Here is a 22,367-nt window from a genome sequence, read left to right as displayed (position 1 = left end):
AATTCTGGCCAGGTGTCTAATTTGGATGCCCAGTAATCAAATGATGGTTGAGGGAGAATGTCGATAAGGGATGAAAAATAGTTTGTAACCATACTGGACAAATGTTGTCTCCTGTCACTTTGAATTGATGCTGCAGTACCTGTCCTGTCTGCGATCATAGCAAAATCACTCCACAACCTGGTCAGAAAACCCCTCTGGCCAACGCCACTTCTGATTTCTGCCCCTCTAACACCTCTGGTCTGCTGGCCCCTGCAGCTCGTGTGAGAACGATCACGGGCGCTGTGTGCAGGGAATGCCAGAAGCAAACGGTCAACAAGAGTTGATTGTTTGGTTGCTAATATTATTTCCAAGTTGTCATGTGGCATTATATTTTGCAATTTGCCTTTATAGCGAGGATCAAGGAGGCAGGCCAACCAGTAATCGTCATCGTTCATCATTTTAGTAATGCGTGTGTCCCTTTTGAGGATACGTAAGGCATAATCCGCCATGTGGGCCAAAGTTCCAGTTCTCAAATCTGCGGTTGTGCTTGGTTGAGGGGCAGTTTCAGGCAAATCCACGTCACTTGTGTCCCTCCAAAAACCAGAACCCGGCCTTGCCGCGCCAACAATTTCCAAAGCTTCCTCATTAAAAATATAATCATCCCCATCATCCTCCTCGTCCTCCTCTTCGCCCGCTACCTCGTCCTGTACACTGCCCTGGCCAGACAATGGCTGACTGTCATCAAGGCTTTCCTCTTCCTCAGCTACAGACGCCTGATCCTTTATGTGCGTCAAACTTTGCATCAGCAGACGCATTAGGGGGATGCTCATTCTTATTATGGCGTTGTCTGCACTAACCAGCCGTGTGCATTCCTCAAAACACTGAAGGACTTGACACATGTCTTGAATCTTCAACCACTGCACACCTGACAACTCCATGTCTGCCATCCTACTGCCTGCCCGTGTATGTGTATCCTCCCACAAAAACATAACAGCCCGCCTCTGTTCGCACAGTCTCTGAAGCATGTGCAGTGTTGAGTTCCACCTTGTTGCAACGTCTATGCTTAGGCGATGCTGGGGAAGGTTCAAAGAACGCTGATAGGTCTGCATACGGCTGGAGTGTACGGGCGAACGGCGGATATGTGAGCAAAGTCCACGCACTTTGAGGAGCAGGTCGGATAACCCCGGATAACTTTTCAGGAAGCACTGCACCACCAGGTTTAAGGTGTGAGCCAGGCAAGGAATGTGTTTCAGTTGGGAAAGGGAGATGGCAGCCATGAAATTCCTTCCGTTATCACTCACTACCTTGCCTGCCTCAAGATCTACAGTGCACAGCCTCGACTGCGTTTCTTTCTGCAAGAACTCGGACAGAACTTCCGCGGTGTGTCTGTTGTCGCCCAAACACTTCATAGCCAATACAGCCTGCTGACGTTTGCCAGTAGCTGCCCCATAATGGGAGACCTGGTGTGCAACAGTGGCAGCTGCGAATGGAGTGGTTGTGCGACTGCGGTCTGTGGACGAGCTCTCGCTTCTGCAGGAGGACGAGGAGGAGGAGGATGGGGTGCGAACGGCTACAGCCAACTGTTTCCTAGACCGTGGGCTAGGCAGAACTGTCCCAAAATTGCTGTCCCCTGTGGACCCTGCATCCACAACATTCACCCAGTGTGCCGTGATGGACACGTAACGTCCCTGGCCATGCCTACTGGTCCATGCATCTGTTGTCAGGTGCACCTTTGTGCTCACAGATTGCCTGAGTGCATGGACGATGCGCTCTTTAACATGCTGGTGGAGGGCTGGGATGGCTTTTCTGGAAAAAAAGTGTCGACTGGGTAGCTCGTAGCGTGGTACAGCGTAGTCCATCAGGGCTTTGAAAGCTTCGCTTTCAACTAACCGGTAGGGCATCATCTCTAACGAGATTAGTCTAGCTATGTGGGCGTTCAAACCCTGTGTACGCGGATGCGAGGCTAAGTACTTCCTTTTTCTAACCATAGTCTCATGTAGGGTGAGCTGGACTGGAGAGCTGGAGATCGTGGAACTAGCGGGGGTGCCGGTGGACATGGCAGACTGAGAGACGGTGGGAGATGGTATTGTTGCCGCCGGTGCCCTAGATGCAGTGTTTCCTACTACGAAACTGGTGATTCCCTGACCCTGACTGCTTTGGCCTGGCAAAGAAACCTGCACAGATACTGCAGGTGGTGCGGAAAATGGTGGCCCTACACTGCCGGAAGGGATGTTGCGTTGATGACTAGCTTCATTGGCCGAGGGTGCTACAACCTTAAGGGATGTTTGCTAGTTAGTCCAAGCTTGCAAATGCATGGTGGTTAAATGTCTATGCATGCAACTTGTATTGAGACTTTTCAGATTCTACCCTCTGCTTAAGGTAGTTGAACATTTTTGACAGATGACTTTGCGCTGATCAATTGGATGTTGTTTAAAAAAATGCCAGACTGCACTCTTTCTAGCATCGGATACCTTTTCAGGCATTGCAGACTGAGCTTTAACCGGATGGCCACGCTGTCCTCCAACAGGTTTTGGCTTTGCCACACGTTTTGGGCAAGATACGGGCCCGGCAGATGGAACCTGTTGCGATGTTGATGCCTGCTGCGGCCCCTCCTCCTCCGCTTCAGAACTGCTGCCGCCTGCACCCTGTTCCCCCAATGGCTGCCAATCGGGGTCAAGAACTGGGTCATCTATTACCTCTTCTTGTAGCTCGTGTGTAACTTCGTCTGTGTCACCGTGTCGGTCGGTGGTATAGCGTTCGTGATGGGGCAACATAGTCTCATCAGGGTCTGATTCTTGATCATTACCCTGCGAGGGCAATGTTGTGGTCTGAGTCAAAGGACCAGCACAGTAGTCTGGCTGTGGATGTGCATCAGTGCACTCCATGTCAGATTCAACTTGTTATGGGCATGGACTTTTAACTGCTTCACTTTCTAAGCCAGGGACGGTATGTGTAAAGAGCTCCATGGAGTAACCCATTGTGTCGCCTGCTGCATTCTTCTCTGTTGTTGTTTTTGCTGAAGAGGACAAGGAAGCGACTTGTCCCTGACCGTGAACATCCACTAACGACGCGCTGCTTTTACATTTACCAGTTTCACGAGAGGAGGCAAAAGAGCTAGAGGCTGAGTCAGCAAGATAAGCCAAAACTTGCTCTTGCTGCTCCGGCTTTAAAAGCGGTTTTCCTACTCCCAGAAAAGGGAGCGTTCGAGGCCTTGTGTAGCCAGACGACGAACCTGGCTCCACAGCTCCAGACTTAGGTGCAATATTTTTTTTCCCACGACCACCTGATGCTCCACCACTACCACTACCCTCATTACCAGCTGACAATGAACGCCCCCGACCACGACCTCTTCCACCAGACTTCCTCATTGTTTTAAAAACGTAACCAAACTCTCGGTATTTGTTGCTGTCACACAACTTACACGGTGAGCTATAACTTCAGTATGATTTTACCCTTTACAGGTGGGTGAGACCGCAAGGAAAATCAGGCACAATGTTACACACTCTGTTTTTGGTGGCAACAAATGAGAGAGATGCCACACACGCAGGACTGTCACTGAAGCACAAATGTAAATATTAATCTCCCACTGATTTGCTTTTTTTTTTTTTTCAGGGAGACTTTAGAAAAAAAAATAATAGAATAAAATGATTTTTTAAGGAAGAATTTAGAAACCAAATAAAATAAAATGATTTCTTCAGGGAGAATTTAGAAAACAAATAAAACAAAAAATAGGCTTTCTATGGCCCACTGAGTGAGAGATGACACACACAGGAGTCAGGAGTGGCACACAAGCCCAGAGGCCAATATTTATCTCCCACTGATTGATTTAGTGATTTTTTCAGGTAGATTTTGGAACCCAAATCAAGCAAAAAAAATAATAGGCTTTCTATGGCCCATAATTGGAGAGAGAGAGAGAGAGATGGCACACCCAGGAGTCAAGACTGGCACACAAGCAGAAAGGGCAATATTAATCTCCCACTGATTTTTTTTTTTTTTTTTTCAGGGAGACTTTAGAAAAAAAAAATAATAATAAAAAATGATTTTTTCAGGAAGAATTTAGAAACCAAATAAAATAAAATGATTTTTTCAGGGAGAATTTAGAAAACAAATAAAGCAAAAAATAGGCTTTCTATGGCCCACTGAGTGAGAGATGACGCACACAGGAGTCAGGAGTGGCACACAAGCCCAGAGGCCAATATTGTTCTCCCAATGATTGATGTAGTGATTTTTTCAGGTAGATTTTGGAACCCAAATCAAGCTAAAAAAATAATAGGCTTTCTATGGCCCACAATTGGAGAGAGAGAGAGAGAGATGGCACACCCAGGAGTCAAGACTGGCACACAAGCAGAAAGGGCAATATTAATCTCCCACTGATTTTCTTTTTTTTTTTCTTTTTCAGGGAGACTTTAGAAAAAAAAATAATAAAAAAAAATGATTTTTTCAGGAAGAATTTAGAAACCAAATAAAATAAAACGATTTTTTCAGGGAGAATTTAGAAAACAAATAAAACAAAAAATAGGCTTTCTATGGCCCACTGAGTGAGAGATGACGCACACAGGAGTCAGGAGTGGCACACAAGCCCAGAGGCCAATATTTATCTCCCACTGATTGAATTATTGATTTTTTCAGGTAGAATTTAGAACCCAAATCAACCAAAAAAATAAATAGGCTTTCTATGGCCCACTATTTGTGAGAGAGATGGCACGCTCAGGACTGGCACACAAGCCCAGAGGCCAATATTAATCTCCCACTTTTTTTTTTTTTTTTTCAGGGAAAATTTATAAACCCAATAAAATAAATAATAAATAGGCTTTCTATGGCCCACTATCTGAGAGAGAGAGATGGCACGCTTAGGACTGGCACACAAGCCCAAAGGCCAATATTAATCTCCCTTTTTTATTTCAGGGAGAATTTATAAAACCAATAAAAAATAAATAAATAGGCTTTCTATGGCCCACTATTTGTGAGAGAGATGGCACGCTCAGGACTGGCACACAAGCCCAGAGGCCAATATTAATCTCCCACTTTTTTTTTTTTTTTTTCAGGGAAAATTTATAAACCCAATAAAAAAAATAAATAGGCTTTCTATGGCCCACTATCTGAGAGAGAGATGGCACGCTTAGGACTGGCACACAAGCCCAAAGGCCAATATTAATCTCCCACTGATTGATTTATTGATTTTTTCAGGTAGAATTTAGAACCCAAATAAAGCAACAAAAAAAAATAGGCTTTCTATGGCCCACTGAGTGAGTGATGATGCACACAGGAGTCAGGAGTGGCACACAAGCCCTGAGGCCAATATTTTTCTCCCACTGATTGATGTAGTGATTTTTTCAGGTAGATTTTGGAACCCAAATCAAGCAACAAAAATAAATAGGCTTTCTATGGCCCACTGAGTGAGAGATGGCACACACAGGAGTCAGGAGTGGCACACAAGCCCTGAGGCCAATATTTTTCTCACACTGATTGATGTAGTGATTTTTTCAGGTAGATTTTAGAACCCAAATCAAGCAAAAAAATAAATAGGCTTTCTATGGCCCAATGAGTGAGAGATGGCACAGACAGGGATGGCACTCTAGCAGAAATGCCAATCTTAATCTCCCACAAAAAAAAAAAAAAGGAACTGTCCTTCAATTACTATCTCCCTGCAGTAATCTCAGCCAGGTATGGCAGGCAGCAATAAGGAGTGGACTGATGCACAAATTAAATAAAAAGTGTGGACAAACAAACAAGATAGCTGTGCAGAAAGGAAGGAACAAGAGGATTTGTGCTTTGAAAAAAGCAGTTGGTTTGCACAGCGGCGTACACACAGCAATGCAGCTATCAGGGAGCCTTCTAGGGCAGCCCAATGAGCTACAGCGCTAAGGGAAAAAAAAAATGTAGCTTCCACTGTCCCTGCACACCGAAGGTGGTGTTGGACAGTGCAAATCGCTACAGCACAAGCGGTTTGGTGGTTAATGGACCCTGCCTAACGCTATCCCTGCTTCTGATGAAGCGGCAGCAACCTCTCCCTAAGCTCAGATCAGCAGCAGTAACATGGCGGTCGGCGGGAACGCCCCTTTATAGCCCCTGTGACGCCGCAGACAGCAAGCCAATCACTGCAATGCCCTTCTCTAAGATGGTGGGGACCAGGACCTATGTCATCACGCTGCCCACACTCTGCGTTTACCTTCATTGGCTGAGAAATGGCGCTTTTTGCGTCATTGAAACGCGACTTTGGCGCGAAAGTCGCGTACCGCATGGCCGACCCCGCACAGGGGTCGGATCGGGTTTCATGAAACCCGACTTTGCCAAAAGTCGGCGACTTTTGAAAATGAACGACCCGTTTCGCTAAACCCTAGAGGGCACTGTTCATGGTCACCTGGCAGGTCTAAAATGGCTACCATAAACAGGCTTGGCGCTAGCTAATTCATTTTCCATAACCCAGGGGTTACACTGGCCTTCACCCTTCAACTACTTTACATGAATCTGGACTTACACAGAGTCCTCTAGGCTGTTCCACAGAGTCAGTTGTTTGTTGATGCAAGCTGGCAAAAAGAATAGTCAGAATGACGGGTCAAAACCATGGGGTACAAACACGTAAGGAAGGAGAAACGCCAATACACTAGCCGAGGTCAGAGAACAGGAGTAATCAGAACAAAGAAATTGAAGCAAAGTCTCAGAAAATTATTAAAAATCTCTAAGGGTACCGTCACACTAAAATGATGCTGCAGCGATACGACAATGATGTCGATCGCCGCAGCGTCGCTGTTTGGTCGCTGGAGAGCTGTCACACAGACAGCTCTCCAGCGACCAACGATCCCGAAGTCCCCTGGTAACCAGGCTAAACATCGGGTTACTAAGCGCAGGGCCACGCTTAGTAACCCGATGTTTACCCTGGTTATCAGCGTAAACGTAAAAAAAACAAACACTACATACTTACATTCCTGTCACGTCCCTAGGCGCTGTGCTTCTCTGCACTGAGAGTGAGCGCCGGCCAGCCGGAAAGCACAGCGGTGATGTCACCGCTGTACTTTACGGCTGGCCGGCGCTCACCAGTCAGTGCGGGAAGCTGAAGGCGAGGGACATGACCAGACACCGGGAAGATAAGTATGTAGTGTTTTTTTTTTTTACATTTACACTGGTAACCAGGGTAAATATCGGGTTACTAAGCGCGGCCCTGCGCTTAGTAACCTGATGTTTACCCTGGTTCCCAGTGAAGACATCGCTGAATCGGCGTCACACACGCCGATTCAGCGATGTCAGCGGGAGATCCAGCGACGAAATAAAGTTTGAAACGATCTGCTACGACGTACGATTCTCAGCGGGGTCCCTGATCGCAGTAGCGTGTCAAACACAGCGAGATCGTAAGGATATCGCTGGAACGTCATGGATCGTGCCGTCCTAGCGATCAAAGTGCCACTGTGTGACGGTACCCTAAGTCCTATTGAAGGGGGCACTCGCCGACACTCTCTCCTTTCCTCTCACATAGATTGCCAGTGAAGAAGCAATTAGCTGACAGTCTGAGTCTCTTGAATGGACTGTACAATGGACATAAGGAAGTAGGTAATTACATATAGTTATGAAGTGAACTATCCTAATTAACATGCAATCAGCCCCTTTTGGGAATAAAGGATCCCTGCAGTGTCAAGGAGGATGTCTTCTGTGCGTGGTACAGAGGTATATAGATTGGACAAATGGTAAAGTCAGGAAGGGGTCTTTTCAAAGTGCTGGAACAAAGGTACCATTACACATAGATAGAGACATGGAAGAGTCTTTTTTTCTACATCCTGAATTTAAATGACAGCTTGGTTACCTCAGAGGAAATGTTATACATTTACAATAGACAGCTGTCTCTGAAAGAAAATTATGAATATCAGGGAAGAAGATGCATGTTTTTTCATAACCGTAACATCTTCCTATAAGCCCCAAACTCATAGTGACGAAATAACTAACAACAGCCTTGCCCTGTTTGGTCTCTGGGTAATGATAAAATCCCCATAGAAAATAAAGCGGTGATCTCAAACTTCTGCGATCATCAGGAGTGAAGTTATCGCATAGCTTGGGAATTTCATAAAATCCTGAAGGGTTGAGGACATCCCACAAGCTGACCCATGTGAGGTTATCACGGGGCAGAAAGGGGGTGTAACTCAGGTACTGATAAGAGGTCAAGACACATTATGATCTGTGTTCAATGCTGAGACATATACATACCACCAGTGCACACTTGATACCATTAACCAAAGGTTTCAATCATATTACTTCCATCCATTAAGCTGAATAATCTCTATGATTGTCATAGTAAGTCTTCTGTTAATCCCTTTTATTTTCTGTAATTGTATATGATGTATTGCTTTGTTCCCATTGTAAAATATTTTGTACATTTTTATAAACACTGCCTACATTCTGTTAGGACTGGCGGAACGCACCAAGACAGATGATATAGATGCGTTCGCAGTCCGGGGTCCACCGTGCAGGTGAAAACCTGCCGCTAGCAATTTGCAGACTATATGGCGGTACACTAAAGTATACACGCGTGGGTTAAACCTCACCCAGCGTGAAAGAAGCAATCCTGTTAAGTCACAGAACCGCGGTACCGCACCTAAAGCGCGAGCAAGTAGTCAGCGAACTCAACCCCAACTAGGATTGAAGTCCGATTAGACCCTTGCTGGCACAACACCGCAACTGGGTGTGTAAGGAAACCGAATAACAATATTAAGGCACAAGAGTGCATGCGGTGCCGCACTGACGAACGCCACTAACCACCCAGGCTTGGGTAAGGAAAGCACAGAGGAAGTGCACGGCGCCGTACTGGCGGTCACAGCAACTGGACGCTGTAATGTGTGATTCGTGCTGTAGGATAAGTCGGGCGCCAGATAGCAACCATACACCTTCCGCGAACAGACATTCAATAGGGTAGGGGTATCCAAGGATGACTTGCACTCACAACATACACACATTAACAATTGTAAGACAATACTAGCGCATGGCCATGCGGTCATGCGCAGTTTATATAGTTGCAGCACAGGAAGTGGCTACAGCACTTTTGCCCTTCCAAGACCTGCCAAGAGGACCAATGGAATGTGCTGCAGAGCCTGAGCACATGACCCTCGATCTCCAACGGGAGATCTTACCCTGGGCATGCTCAGTACGTGCAGACAAGGACTTAGTCCCAGAGAAGTCCGCTCGCTGCTGACCAGTACTGACTTTAATGGCAGAGACTGGAGAAGCAGCAGTAACTCTCAGAACAGAGTGAGAATGAGCAAGACGCTGGGACCGACGTCTTTGCTGAGCAGACTCCACTGCGGCCGGATAAGAATGGGAAACCGCAGCGGAGGTGGTTCGAGATTCCCCCTGAGCAGAAGCGGGAACTCGACCCCTAACATACCCCCCTCCTCCTTGGGCCTCGCTACGTTCGAAGGCAGCAATGAGCTGCGGAGCCCGAATGTGCTCAGCAGGCTCCCAGGATCTATCCTCAGGACCGTAACCCCTCCAGTCCACCAAATAAAATTTTTTGCCATGAACCACCTTGTACCCCAAGATAGCGTTCACCTCGTAATCGTCCGTAGACGAACCCGACGTCCCAGTAGATGACTCAGAAAACCGGGACATGTAGACGGGCTTAAGGAGGGACACATGAAAGGTGTCGTTGATACCTAGGCGTGGAGGAAGGGCCAGACGGTAAACCACAGGATTAACCTGTTCGAGGACCTTAAAAGGACCTAAGTAGCGAGGTGCAAACTTGGTAGACTCAACTCGCAGCCTGATGTTACGGGCGGAGAGCCACACTAAGTCGCCAGGAGCAAAGGTTGGAGCGGGGCGCCGATGTGCATCGGCGGAGGACCTTCATTCTCTCCTTGGAAGCCTGAATGGCATCCTGAGTGCGATCCCAAATGTCCCGAGCCTCCACAGCCCAGTCTGCCACCCTGGAATCGGCGGAAGACACGGGCATGGGCACAGGTACTCGCGGATGCTGACCATAGTTAAGGAGGAATGGAGTCTGTCCAGTGGAATCAGCGACAGCATTGTTAAGAGCAAACTCCGCCCACGGTAGCAAAGATGCCCAGTCATCCTGCTTAGCAGAAACAAAATGTCGCAGATATGTGACCAAGGTCTGGTTGGCTCTCTCTACCAACCCATTCGTCTCGGGATGATAAGCCGAAGAGAGATTCAACTCGATACTGAGAAGACGACAAAGCTCTCTCCAGAACCGAGACGCAAACTGGGGACCTCGGTCACTGACAATTTTGTCTGGCATACCGTGAAGACGAAAGATGTGTTTGACAAACAACGCTGCCAAGCCCCGTGCAGAAGGTAACCGGGGAAGCGGCACCAAATGCACCATTTTAGAAAAATGGTCGGTGATTACCCAAATAATGGTACAGCCACGAGACTTGGGCAGACCCACAACAAAATCCATCCCGACCATCTCCCAGGGCCTGTCTGCCACCGGCAGAGGGTATAACAAATCAGCTGGCCGTTGTCGGGAAGACTTATTCTTGGCACAAGAGACACATGCCTGAACGTAGTCTCCGACGTCACGAACCATATGTGGCCACCAGTACATTCTCGCCAGTAACTCAGATGTCCTTTTTGCCCCAAAGTGTCCACCCACTCTGGATGAATGAGCCCAAGAGAGAACCTCCGGACGCAAATTGATGGGAACAAAAGTCTTGCCCGGGGGCACAGACTCTAGCGAAACCGGAGCTACAGTTCTCAGACACTCCGAAGGGACAATGAGCCGAGGCTCGTCCTCCTCCTCCTCAGCTGACACGAAGGAGCAAGAGAGAGCGTCAGCACGAATGTTTTTCTCCCCGGCGAGATAATGTAGGGTAAAGTGGAACCGGGAGAAAAACAAGGACCATCTGGCCTGACGAGAATTCAGCCGCTGGGCTGTTTGTAAATAGACCAAATTCTTGTGATCCGTGAAAACTTGTAATGGGAACCGAGCACCCTCCAAGAGATGTCTCCACTCCGAAAAGGCCAACTTCATTGCCAGCAACTCCCTATCCCCGATGGAGTAATTTCTCTCCGCTGGTGTGAAGGTCTTTGAGAAAAAGAAGCATGGGTGCTTCCGACCCTGAGCATCCTTTTGATAGAGGACTGCTCCAGCACCAACGAATGAGGCATCCACTTCCAAAAGGAATGGCTTACCCACATCGGGACGATGTAAGATGGGAGCGCTAGCAAAATGGGACTTTATAGAAGTGAAGGCCTTGGAGACCCCTTCGGACCACGATTTGGGATTCGCTCCCTTCTTGGTGAGGGATACCAAGGGAGCTACCAAAGTTGAGAAGTGGGGAATGAACTGGCGATAGTAATTTATGAACCCCATAAAGCGATGCACCACTTTAAGAGAATGGGGTTCCTGCCAGTCCATCACTGCTTGTAGTTTGGCAGGATCCATAGCCAATCCCTGGGCCGAGATGATATAGCCCAGGAAAGGCAAGGACTCCTGCTCAAACACACACTTCTCCAACTTTGCATATAAGGAATTCGCCCGTAAGAGTTCGAAGACTCTGCCAACATCTCTCCGGTGGGAGTCAATATCTGGAGAGAAGATGAGAATATCATCCAGATAGACTACGACCGAGGTAGAAAGCATATCCCGGAAGATATCGTTGACAAAGTCCTGAAAAACGGCTGGGGCATTACAGAGCCCGAAAGGCATCACCAGGTACTCATAGTGCCCATCCCTGGTATTGAAAGCCGTTTTCCACTCGTCCCCCTCACGGATGCGAATCAGATTGTAGGCACCCAGCAGATCTAATTTGGTGAATATTTTAGCTCCCCTTAATCTGTCAAAGAGCTCCGATATCAGGGGCAACGGGTATTTGTTCTTAATAGTGATAGCATTGAGACCCCTGTAATCGATGCAAGGACGTAACTCCCTGTTCTTCTTTTGCACGAAGAAGAATCCCGCCCCTGCCGGAGACACTGACTTCCTTATAAACCCTCTTGCCAAATTCTCCTGAATGTATTGAGACATAGCCTCCGTCTCAGGGAGAGAGAGGGGATATATCCTTCCCCGAGGAGGTTCGGCTCCAGGCAAGAGGTCGATAGGACAGTCGTAAGGGCGATGGGGTGGTAGAGTTTCAGCAGCCTTTTTAGAGAACACGTCTGCATAACACCAATAATACCTGGGAAGTGATGAAAGATCTGCGGGTACCTCGGTAGTAGAGACCTGTACACACTCACTCACACACCTGCCCAAACAAGACTTACTCCAACCCAATATTCTCCCTGAGGACCACTCAATATGTGGGGAGTGGAAACGGAGCCAGGGTATTCCCAGCAAAATCTCATCCATTCCCTCAGGAAGGACAAGAAGGGAAATAATCTCCTGGTGGGAAGGAGATATGGACAGCGAGAACGGAACTGTCTGGTGTGTGATTTGCAGTGGGAGTGTCGCCCCATTCACAACTCTAACCGTTATTGGTTTGGCGAGCATGACTAGTGGTATAGCATGACGTGTAGCAAAAGCAGAGGACATGAAGTTTCCCTCTGCTCCTGAATCCACACAAAGCTCGACTGTTAGAGTGGAGGAGCCTACCAGGATTGTCCCTTTAAAGGACAGTTTGGAGGAGAATGCTGCTGTGTCTAGTGAACCTCCCCCAATGGTTACTAGACGCGATCGTTTCCCGACCGCCGCGGACATTTATTGGCGTAATGTCCATGTTGTTGACAGTTATTACAAACCACGGGTACTCGAGCGGCTAGAGATTTAGGTCCCGCTCGAGAAACCTCCATGGCCTCATGGGAATCTGACGCCAAGACAGGGGATTCCAGAGGTCTGGCGAAAGTTGGAGCCAGCCGAAACCTCTGCCTACACTGGGTCCGCTCGTGAAAACGGAGGTCGATGCGGGTAGACACAGAAATAAGTTCCTCCAGTGTGGGCGGTATCTCCCTAGTGGCCAAGGCGTCCTTCACATGGTCTGCCAGTCCCCTCCAGAACACCGGAATAAGAACTTTGTCTGGCCACTCTAACTCAGAAGCTAGAGTCCGGAACTGGATGGCAAACTGGCTGACCACGGACGTACCCTGTGTAATAGACAACAATTGGAGTGCGGTATCGTGGGTAACCCGAGGCCCTAAAAAGACCTGCTTCAGAGTGTCCAAGAAGAGAGGAGCACTCTGTACCACACAATCATCTCGCTCCCAGAGTGGCGTTGCCCACTCCAACGCCCTGCCCGACAAGAGAGATAGGATAAATCCCACTCTCGCCCGCTCCGTAGGAAAACGTGACGCCAGGAGCTCAAGATGTATAGAGAACTGGCTCTCGAATCCGCGACAATGTTTGCTGTCGCCAGCAAACTTGTCAGGAAGCGGGAGACGGGATAAAGTCGGAGCAGGGGTTGCAGCGGACAAACTGGCTGCGGCTACACTTGCAGCCTGAACAGCTACAGCAGTGACATCCACAGCTGAGGTTGTACGCTCAAGAGCCGCCAACCTTCCCTCCAGCTGCTGGATGTACCTCTGTAAACGCTGGTCGTCCGCCATTTTACTAGCCAGACCCTGGCGCTAGTATTCTGCTAGGACTGGCGGAACGCACCAAGACAGATGATATAGACGCGTTCGCAGTCCGGGGTCCACCGTGCAGGTGAAAACCTGCTGCTAGCAATTTGCAGACTATATGGCGGTACACTAAAGTATAAACGCGTGGGTTAAACCTCACCCAGCGTGAAAGAAGCAATCCTGTTAAGTCACAGGACCGCGGTACCGCACCTAAAGCGCGAGCAAGTAGTCAGCGAACTCAACCCCAACTAGGATTGAAGTCCGATTAGACCCTTGCTGGCACAACACCGCAACTGGGTGTGTAAGGAAACCGAATAACAATATTAAGGCACAAGAGTGCATGCGGTGCCGCACTGACGAACGCCACTAACCACCCAGGCTTGGGTAAGGAAAGCACAGAGGAAGTGCACGGCGCCGTACTGGCGGTCACAGCAACTGGACGCTGTAATGTGTGATTCGTGCTGTAGGATAAGTCGGGCGCTAGATAGCAACCATACACCTTCCGCGAACAGACATTCAATAGGGTAGGGGTATCCAAGGACGACTTGCACTCACAACATACACACATTAACAATTGTAAGACAATACTAGCGCATGGCCGTGCGGTCATGCGCAGTTTATATAGTTGCAGCACAGGAAGTGGCTACAGCACTTTTGCCCTTCCAAGACCTGCCAAGAGGACCAATGGAATGTGCTGCAGAGCCTGAGCACATGACCCTCGATCTCCAATGGGAGATCTTACCCTGGGCATGCTCAGTACGTGCAGACAAGGACTTAGTCCCAGAGAAGTCCGCTCGCTGCTGACCAGTACTGACTTTAATGGCAGAGACTGGAGAAGCAGCATTAACTCTCAGAACAGAGTGAGAATGAGCAAGACGCTGGGACTGACATCTTTGCTGAGCAGACTCCACTGCGGCCGGATAAGAATGGGAGACCGCAGCGGAGGTGGTTCGAGATTCCCCCTGAGCAGAAGTGGGAACTCGACCCCTAACACATTCACGATTAAATATAAAATTTAATGGTTTTGTTCTGTAATCCGCACCCCTAAGCCATTTGTTACCAGAACCAGGCCTTCAGCCAGACTGTTTAAATGACTGGTGATGACAGCAAGTAGGCTGGTGTTATCGTTGAGTTCACAGTGACTGTATCGAAAGTATATACAGGTCCTTCTCAAAAAATTAGCATATAGTGTTAAATTTCATTATTTACCATAATGTAATGATTACAATTAAACTTTCATATATTATAGATTCATTATCCACCAACTGAAATTTGTCAGGTCTTTTATTGTTTTAATACTGATGATTTTGGCATACAACTCCTGATAACCCAAAAAACCTGTCTCAATAAATTAGCATATCAAGAAAAGGTTCTCTAAACGACCTATTACCCTAATCTTCTGAATCAACTAATTAACTCTAAACACATGCAAAAGATACCTGAGGCTTTTATAAACTCCCTGCCTGGTTCATTACTCAAAACCCCCATCATGGGTAAGACTAGCGACCTGACAGATGTCAAGAAGGCCATCATTGACACCCTCAAGCAAGAGGGTAAGACCCAGAAAGAAATTTCTCAACAAATAGGCTGTTCCCAGAGTGCTGTATCAAGGCACCTCAATGGTAAGTCTGTTGGAAGGAAACAATGTGGCAGAAAACGCTGTACAACGAGAAGAGGAGACCGGACCCTGAGGAAGATTGTGGAGAAGGACCGATTCCAGACCTTGGGGAACCTGAGGAAGCAGTGGACTGAGTCTGGTGTGGAAACATCCAGAGCCACCGTGCACAGGCGTGTGCAGGAAATGGGCTACAGGTGCCGCATTCCCCAGGTAAAGCCACTTTTGAGCTACAGAGAAGCAGCACTGGACTGTTGCTAAGTGGTCCCAAGTACTTTTTTCTGATGAAAGCAAATTTTGCATGTCATTCGGAAATCAAGGTGCCAGAGTCTGGAGGAAGACTGGGGAGAAGGAAATGCCAAAATGCCTGAAGTCCAGTGTCAAGTACCCACAGTCAGTGATGGTGTGGGGTGCCATGTCAGCTGCTGGTGTTGGTCCACTGTGTTTCATCAAGGGCAGGGTCAATGTAGCTAGCTATCAGGAGATTTTGGAGCACTTCATGCTTCCATCGGCTGAAATGCTTTATGGAGATGAAGATTTCATTTTTCAGCACGACCTGGCACCTGCTCACAGTGCCAAAACCACTGGTAAATGGTTTACTGACCATGGTATTACTGTGCTCAATTGGCCTGCCAACTCTCCTGACCTGAACCCCATAGAGAATCTGTGGGATATTGTGAAGAGAAAGTTGAGAGACGCAAGACCCAACACTCTGGATGAGCTTAAGGCCGGTATTGAAGCATCCTGGGCCTCCATAACATCTCAGCAGTGTCACAGGCTGATTGCCTCCATGCCACGCCGCATTGAAGCAGTCATTTCTGCCAAAGGATTCCCGACCAAGTATTGAGTGCGTAACTGAACATTATTATTTGTTGGATTTTTTGTTTGTTATTAAAAAACACTTTTATTTGATTGGATGGGTGAAATATGCTAATTTATTGAGACAGGTTTTTTGGGTTATCAGGAGTTGTATGCCAAAATCATCAGTATTAAAACAATAAAAGACCTGACAAATTTCAGTTGGTGGATAATGAATCTATAATATATGAAAGTTTAATTGTAATCATTACATTATGCTAAATAATGAAATTTAACACTATATGCTAATTTTTTGAGAAGGACCTGTACATATATCCATGTGATGGAATCAGATGTGTATATACCATATGCTCACTGTTAGTTTCTGGCTAACCGACCTGTTAATGGAAGCAGCCTGCAACCTCCTCTGTTGATAGTCAGTCAATAGGTAATTGTTCGGATGATAGGGGAAACAGTGAGATGTTGATACGACCCCTCTGGTTGCGATCTTTGCCACACAACAGTATAAATCAGAACAACAATGCAATGGACTGGCAGTTGGAGTTAGAGTTTCAGGGATTTATATAGTTGTCTGTCCATGCAAGGGCACTCAGGAAGGAGTGATAAAATCTAAACTAAAAATAACTCCATAGCTTACTTAAAACGCAGCACAAAATAACCCAGGGAAAAATAGAACTGGCGCTGTCACGAGTCCCAAGCAATAAAGGCAACTGCCCAGTGGTCGAAGTGGAGACAGAGGAGTTACAAATTGGCACAGATGTTGCACTGTTACCAGGTAAGTTGTACCCACCCACTTAACATCTATGATTGCTTCCTTTGTGAGAACTATCACAAACTGGGAAGAGAAGATTACAAAAGATGTTGATCTACAGCTCTTGCAAAAATTAAGAGACCACTGCAAAATGTTCAGTTTCTCTGATTTTTCGCTTGATTTTTCACTTTATAGGTATATTTTTTAATAACATGTAAATTGTTCTTTTATTCTATAAATTTTGTATTTTTTTTTACAAAGAAAAATGGTCAAAATAAATAAAAAAACTGTGTTTTCAGACCTCAAATAATGCAAAGAAAACAAGTTAATAATCATTTAGAAACAACAATACTAATGTTTTAACTGAGGAAGAGTTCAGAAATCAATATTTTGCGGAATAACCATGATTTTTGATCACAGCTTTCATGCGTTTTGGCACACTTTCCACTAGTCTTTCCCACTACTTCTGGCACAAAAATGTAAGCAGTTCTTCTTTGTTTGATGGCTTGTGACTATCCATCATCCCCCTGATTACATTCCAGAGGTTTTCAATGAGGTTCAGGTCTGGACATTGGGCTGTCCATGACAGGGTTTTGATGTGGTGGTTTCTTATTTTTTTCCAGAGCTATATATGAAAACATTTATGGCACCAAAACAGCGAAGAGTTTTGGTGTGGTCCTGGCCTGGAGAGATGGCTTGGCTAAATTACAAGCTGTGAAAGTTTTAACTAGGGTTGAGCGACTTTTCTTTTTATAGGATCGGGTCGGGTTTCACGAAACCCGACTTTTTCAAAAGTCGGGTCGAGTGAAATCGGCCAATCCTATAGAAAAGTCGGGGTCAGGGTCGGCCGAAACACGAAACCCAATGCAGTGCACTGGGTTTCTAATGGTTCCCAGGGTTTGAAGGAGAGGAAACTCTCCTTCAGGCCCTGGGATCCATATTTAAGTGTAAAATAAAGAATCAAAATAAAAAATATTGATATACTTACCCTCGGACGCGCCCTGGTTCTCACCGGCAGCCTTCCTTCCTAAGAATGAGCGCCTGAAGGACCTTCGATGACGTCGCAGCTTGTGATTGGTCGCGTGAGCGGTCACATGGGCGTCACGCGACCAATCACAAGCCGCGACGTCATCTAAGGTCCTTCAGGCGCTGATTCTTAGGAAGGAAGGCTGCGGGTTAGAACCAGGGTGCGTCCAAGGGTGAGTATATACCTATTAGGAATATACTCACCCTCGGACGCACCCTCGGACGCTTCCTTCCTAAGAATTAGCGCCTGAAGGACCTTAGATGACGTCGCGGCTTGTGATTGGTCGCGTGACCGCCCATGTGACCGCTCACGTGACCAATCACAAGCCGCGACGTCATTGAAGGCCCTTCAGGCGCTCATTTTTAGGAACGCAGGCTGCCGGTTAGAACCAGGGCACGTCCGAGGGTGAGTATATCAATATTTTTTATTTTTATTCTTTACTTTACACTTAAATATGGATTCCGATACCGATTCCCAATATCGCAAACATATCAGAACTCGGTATCGGAATTCCGATACCAGATCAGAAGATCGCCGACCTCATGGCCGACCCCACACAGGGGTCGGGTCGGGTTTCATGAAACCCGACTTTGCCAAAAGTCGGCGACTTCTGAATCTGGCCGACCCGTTTCGCTCAACCCTAGTTTTAACTTTTATATATGTACACTAATGTCTGCCTCCCATATTTTTTCCTTCCAAGGCTTTCCTTTAATTTCAGGTAGGTGTTTCTTATTGACGTGTCTGAGTAACCATCTGTAGAATTTTTGTACTGAACATTTCTATCCTCCTTTGACAGGGTTGTTATGATTCTGATGTGGACCACTTTGGGACTCTGTTCACAATTTTCGACGCTGCTCTTTTTTTCAAAAAAATGCTGATAAATAGGAGTAATGAGTTAATAAAGATCTAAACTGCCTTTTGTCTCACTTGACTAGCATTCCTCAACTGCAAAAAGATGCAAAATTGGCCCAAAACTCTGTTGTGTGAATCCACCTTGTTGATTACACTTTCTATCACAACAAAATATAATAATTACATTGAACCATTCATTACAATTTCAGTCACTTGGGCGTACAATTCTCGAATCATTTTAAAATAATATGGTTACAAAATATGCATCTCTGTTGCAAAATTGTTCAACACGCTTAGTGAACTGCTCTAAAATTGCAGCAGGACGATAGACGCAATAAATAACCATCAAGGAGACGGGTCCATGGATCTAGCTCTAGCACGAATTCTGACAGATTCCATCATGTAGCGATTTCAAAGCTTTTAGTAGATGGGAAGATGAATACAGGGTTGTTAAGTGATATGTGTTTTTTGCATCTGATTTTTTTTTGTGACTTTTGTAAAATGGAAATGTAAAATTTTATGTCAGGCCGGAGAAAAAAAAATAGCTAGCCATAAATCTACTGCAAACACATTATGTGAAGCTGCAATCTAGCTTGTGTCAAGAAGATGATTATTTTACAGCTTTAGGAGCTGAATCTCTCTTTCAGTCAAAGTAAATCAAAGTAACATACAGCAACATTCATATATTGTTAACAACTAATGGGATGTTTTAGGGGCTTTGCTGAGGCATCACCCACCCATTACAAGTCTGGGCTTTCTATTCCTACAGTGTACAGCCCTGGCAAAAATTAGGAGACCACTGCAAAATGTTCAGTTTGTCTGATTTTTCGCTTTATAGGTATATTTTTGAGTAAAATGTAAATTGTTCTTTATTTCTATAAACGTCTGACAACATGTTTCTGAATTTCCAAGCAATACATTTTGAATTCTTTTTCTGAAAAATAAAAATGGTCAAAATAAAAAAAAACTGTGCTTTCAGAACTCAAATAATGCAAATAAAACAAGTTTGTAATCATTTAGAAGCAACAATACTAATGTTTTAACTCTAGAAGAGTAATATTTTGTGGAATAACCATGATTTTTAATCACAGCTTTCATGCGTCTTGGCATGCTTTCCACCAGTCTTTCAAACTGCTTCTGGCACAAAAATGTAAGCAGTTCTTCTTTGTTTGATGGCTTGTGACTAGGGGTGAGTGAAACGGGTCGTTCATTTTCAAAAGTCGCCGACTTTTGGCAAAGTCGGGTTTCATGAAACCCGATCCGACCCCTGTGCGGGGTCGGCCATGCGGTACGCGACTTTCGCGCCAAAGTCGCGTTTCAATGACGCGAAAAGCGCCATTTCTCAGCCAATGAAGGTGAACGCAGAGTGTGGGCAGCGTGATGACATAGGTCCTGGTCCCCACCATCTTAGAGAAGGGCATTGCAATGATTGGCTTGCTGTCTGCGGCGTCACAGGGGCTATAAAGGGGCGTTCCCGCCAACCGCCATGTTACTGCTGCTGATCTGAGCTTAGGGAGAGGTTGCTGCCGCTTCGTCAGAAGCAGGGATAGCGTTAGGCAGGGTCCATTAACCACCAAACCGCTTGTGCTGTAGCGATTTCCACTGTCCAACACCACCTTCGGTGTGCAGGGACAGTGGAAGCTACATTTTTTTTTTTTCCTCAGCGCTGTAGCTCATTGAGCTGCCCTAGAAGGCTCCCTGATAGCTGCATTGCTGTGTGTACGCCGCTGTGCAAACCAACTGCTTTTTTCAAAGCACAAATCCTCTTGTTCCTTCCTTTCTGCACAGCTATCTTGTTTGTTTGTCCACACTTTTTATTTAAATTGTGCATCAGTCCACTCCTTATTGCTGCCTGCCATACCTGGCTGAGATTACTGCAGGGAGATAGTAATTGAAGGACAGTTCCTTTTTTTTTTTTTTTTTTTTTGTGGGAGATTAAGATTGGCATTTCTGCTAGAGTGCCATCCCTGTCTGTGCCATCTCTCACTCAGTGGGCCATAGAAAGCCTATTTATTTTTTTGCTTGATTTGGGTTCTAAAATCTACCTGAAAAAATCACTACATCAATCAGTGTGAGAAAAATATTGGCCTCAGGGCTTGTGTGCCACTCCTGACTCCTGTGTGTGCCATCTCTCACTCAGTGGGCCATAGAAAGCCTATTTATTTTTGTTGCTTGATTTGGGTTCCAAAATCTACCTGAAAAAATCACTACATCAATCAGTGGGAGAAAAATATTGGCCTCAGGGCTTGTGTGCCACTCCTGACTCCTGTGTGCATCATCACTCACTCAGTGGGCCATAGAAAGCCTATTTTTTTTTGTTGCTTTATTTGGGTTCTAAATTCTACCTGAAAAAATCAATAAATCAATCAGTGGGAGATTAATATTGGCCTTTGGGCTTGTGTACCAGTCCTAAGCGTGCCATCTCTCTCTCTCAGATAGTGGGCCATAGAAAGCCTATTTATTTTTTTTATTGGGTTTATAAATTTTCCCTGAAAAAAAAAAAAAAAAAAAGTGGGAGATTAATATTGGCCTCTGGGCTTGTGTGCCAGTCCTGAGCGTGCCATCTCTCTCACAAATAGTGGGCCATAGAAAGCCTATTTATTTTTTGTTTTTTTGTTTTATAAATTCTCCCTGAAAAAAAAAAGGGAGATTAATATTGGCCTTTGGGCTTGTGTGCCAGTCCTAAGCGTGCCATCTCTCTCTCTCAGATAGTGGGCCATAGAAAGCCTATTTATTTTTTTTATTGGGTTTATAAATTTTCCCTGAAAAAAAAAAAAAAAAAAAGTGGGAGATTAACCCCTTAATCCCATATGACGTACTATCCCGTCCAGGTGACCTGGGACTTAATTCCCATGGACGGGATAGTACGTCATATGCGATCGGCCGCGCTCACGGGGGGAGCGCGGCCGATCGCGGCCGGGTGTCAGCTGCCTATCGCAGCTGACATCCGGCACTATGTGCCAGGAGCGGTCACGGACCGCTCCCGGCACATTAACCCCCGGCACACCGCGATCAAAGATGATCGCGGTGTGCCGGCGGTGCAGGGAAGCATCGCGCAGGGAGGGGGCTCCCTGCGGGCTTCCCTGAGACGATCGGTACACGGTGATGTGCTCACCGTGTACCGAGCGTCTTCTCCCTGCAGTCCCCGGATCCAAAATGGCCGCCGGGCTGCATCCGGGTCCTGCAGGGAGCACTTCCGGGTCAGGATCAGGCTGCAGCTGCAGCTCTAATCCTGCCCGGCTGTATGTCAGATCACCGATCTGATAGAGTGCTGTGCACACTGTCAGATCGGTGATCTGTGATGTCCCCCCCTGGGACAAAGTGAAAAAGTTAAAAAAAAAATTTCCACACTTGTAAAAAAAAATAAAAAAAAAATTACTAAATAAAGCAGAAAAAAAAAAATATTATTCCCATAAATACATTTCTTTACATAAAAAAAAAACAAAAAAAACAATAAAAGTACACATATTTAGTATCGCCGCGTCCGTAACGACCCGACCTATAAAACTGGCCCACTAGTTAACCCCTTCAGTGAACACCGTAAGAAAAAAAAAAAAAAAACGAGCCAAAAAACAACGCTTTATTATCATAACGCTGAACAAAAAGTGGAATAACACGCGATCAAAAAGACGGATATAAATAACCATGGTACCTCTGAAAACGTCATCTTGTCCCGCAAAAAACGAGCCGCCATATAGCATCATAACCAAAAAAATAAAAAAGTTATAGTCCTGAGAATAAAGCGATGCCAAAATAATTATTTTTTCTATAAAATAGCTTTTATCGTATAAAAGCGCCAAAACATAAAAAAAATGATATAAATGAGGTAT

Source organism: Ranitomeya imitator, chromosome 6, assembly GCF_032444005.1.
Source record: "Ranitomeya imitator isolate aRanImi1 chromosome 6, aRanImi1.pri, whole genome shotgun sequence".
Lineage (NCBI taxonomy): Eukaryota > Metazoa > Chordata > Amphibia > Anura > Dendrobatidae > Ranitomeya > Ranitomeya imitator.
The sequence above is the reverse complement of the archived record's forward strand: the minus strand, read 5'-3'. Positions refer to the sequence as shown.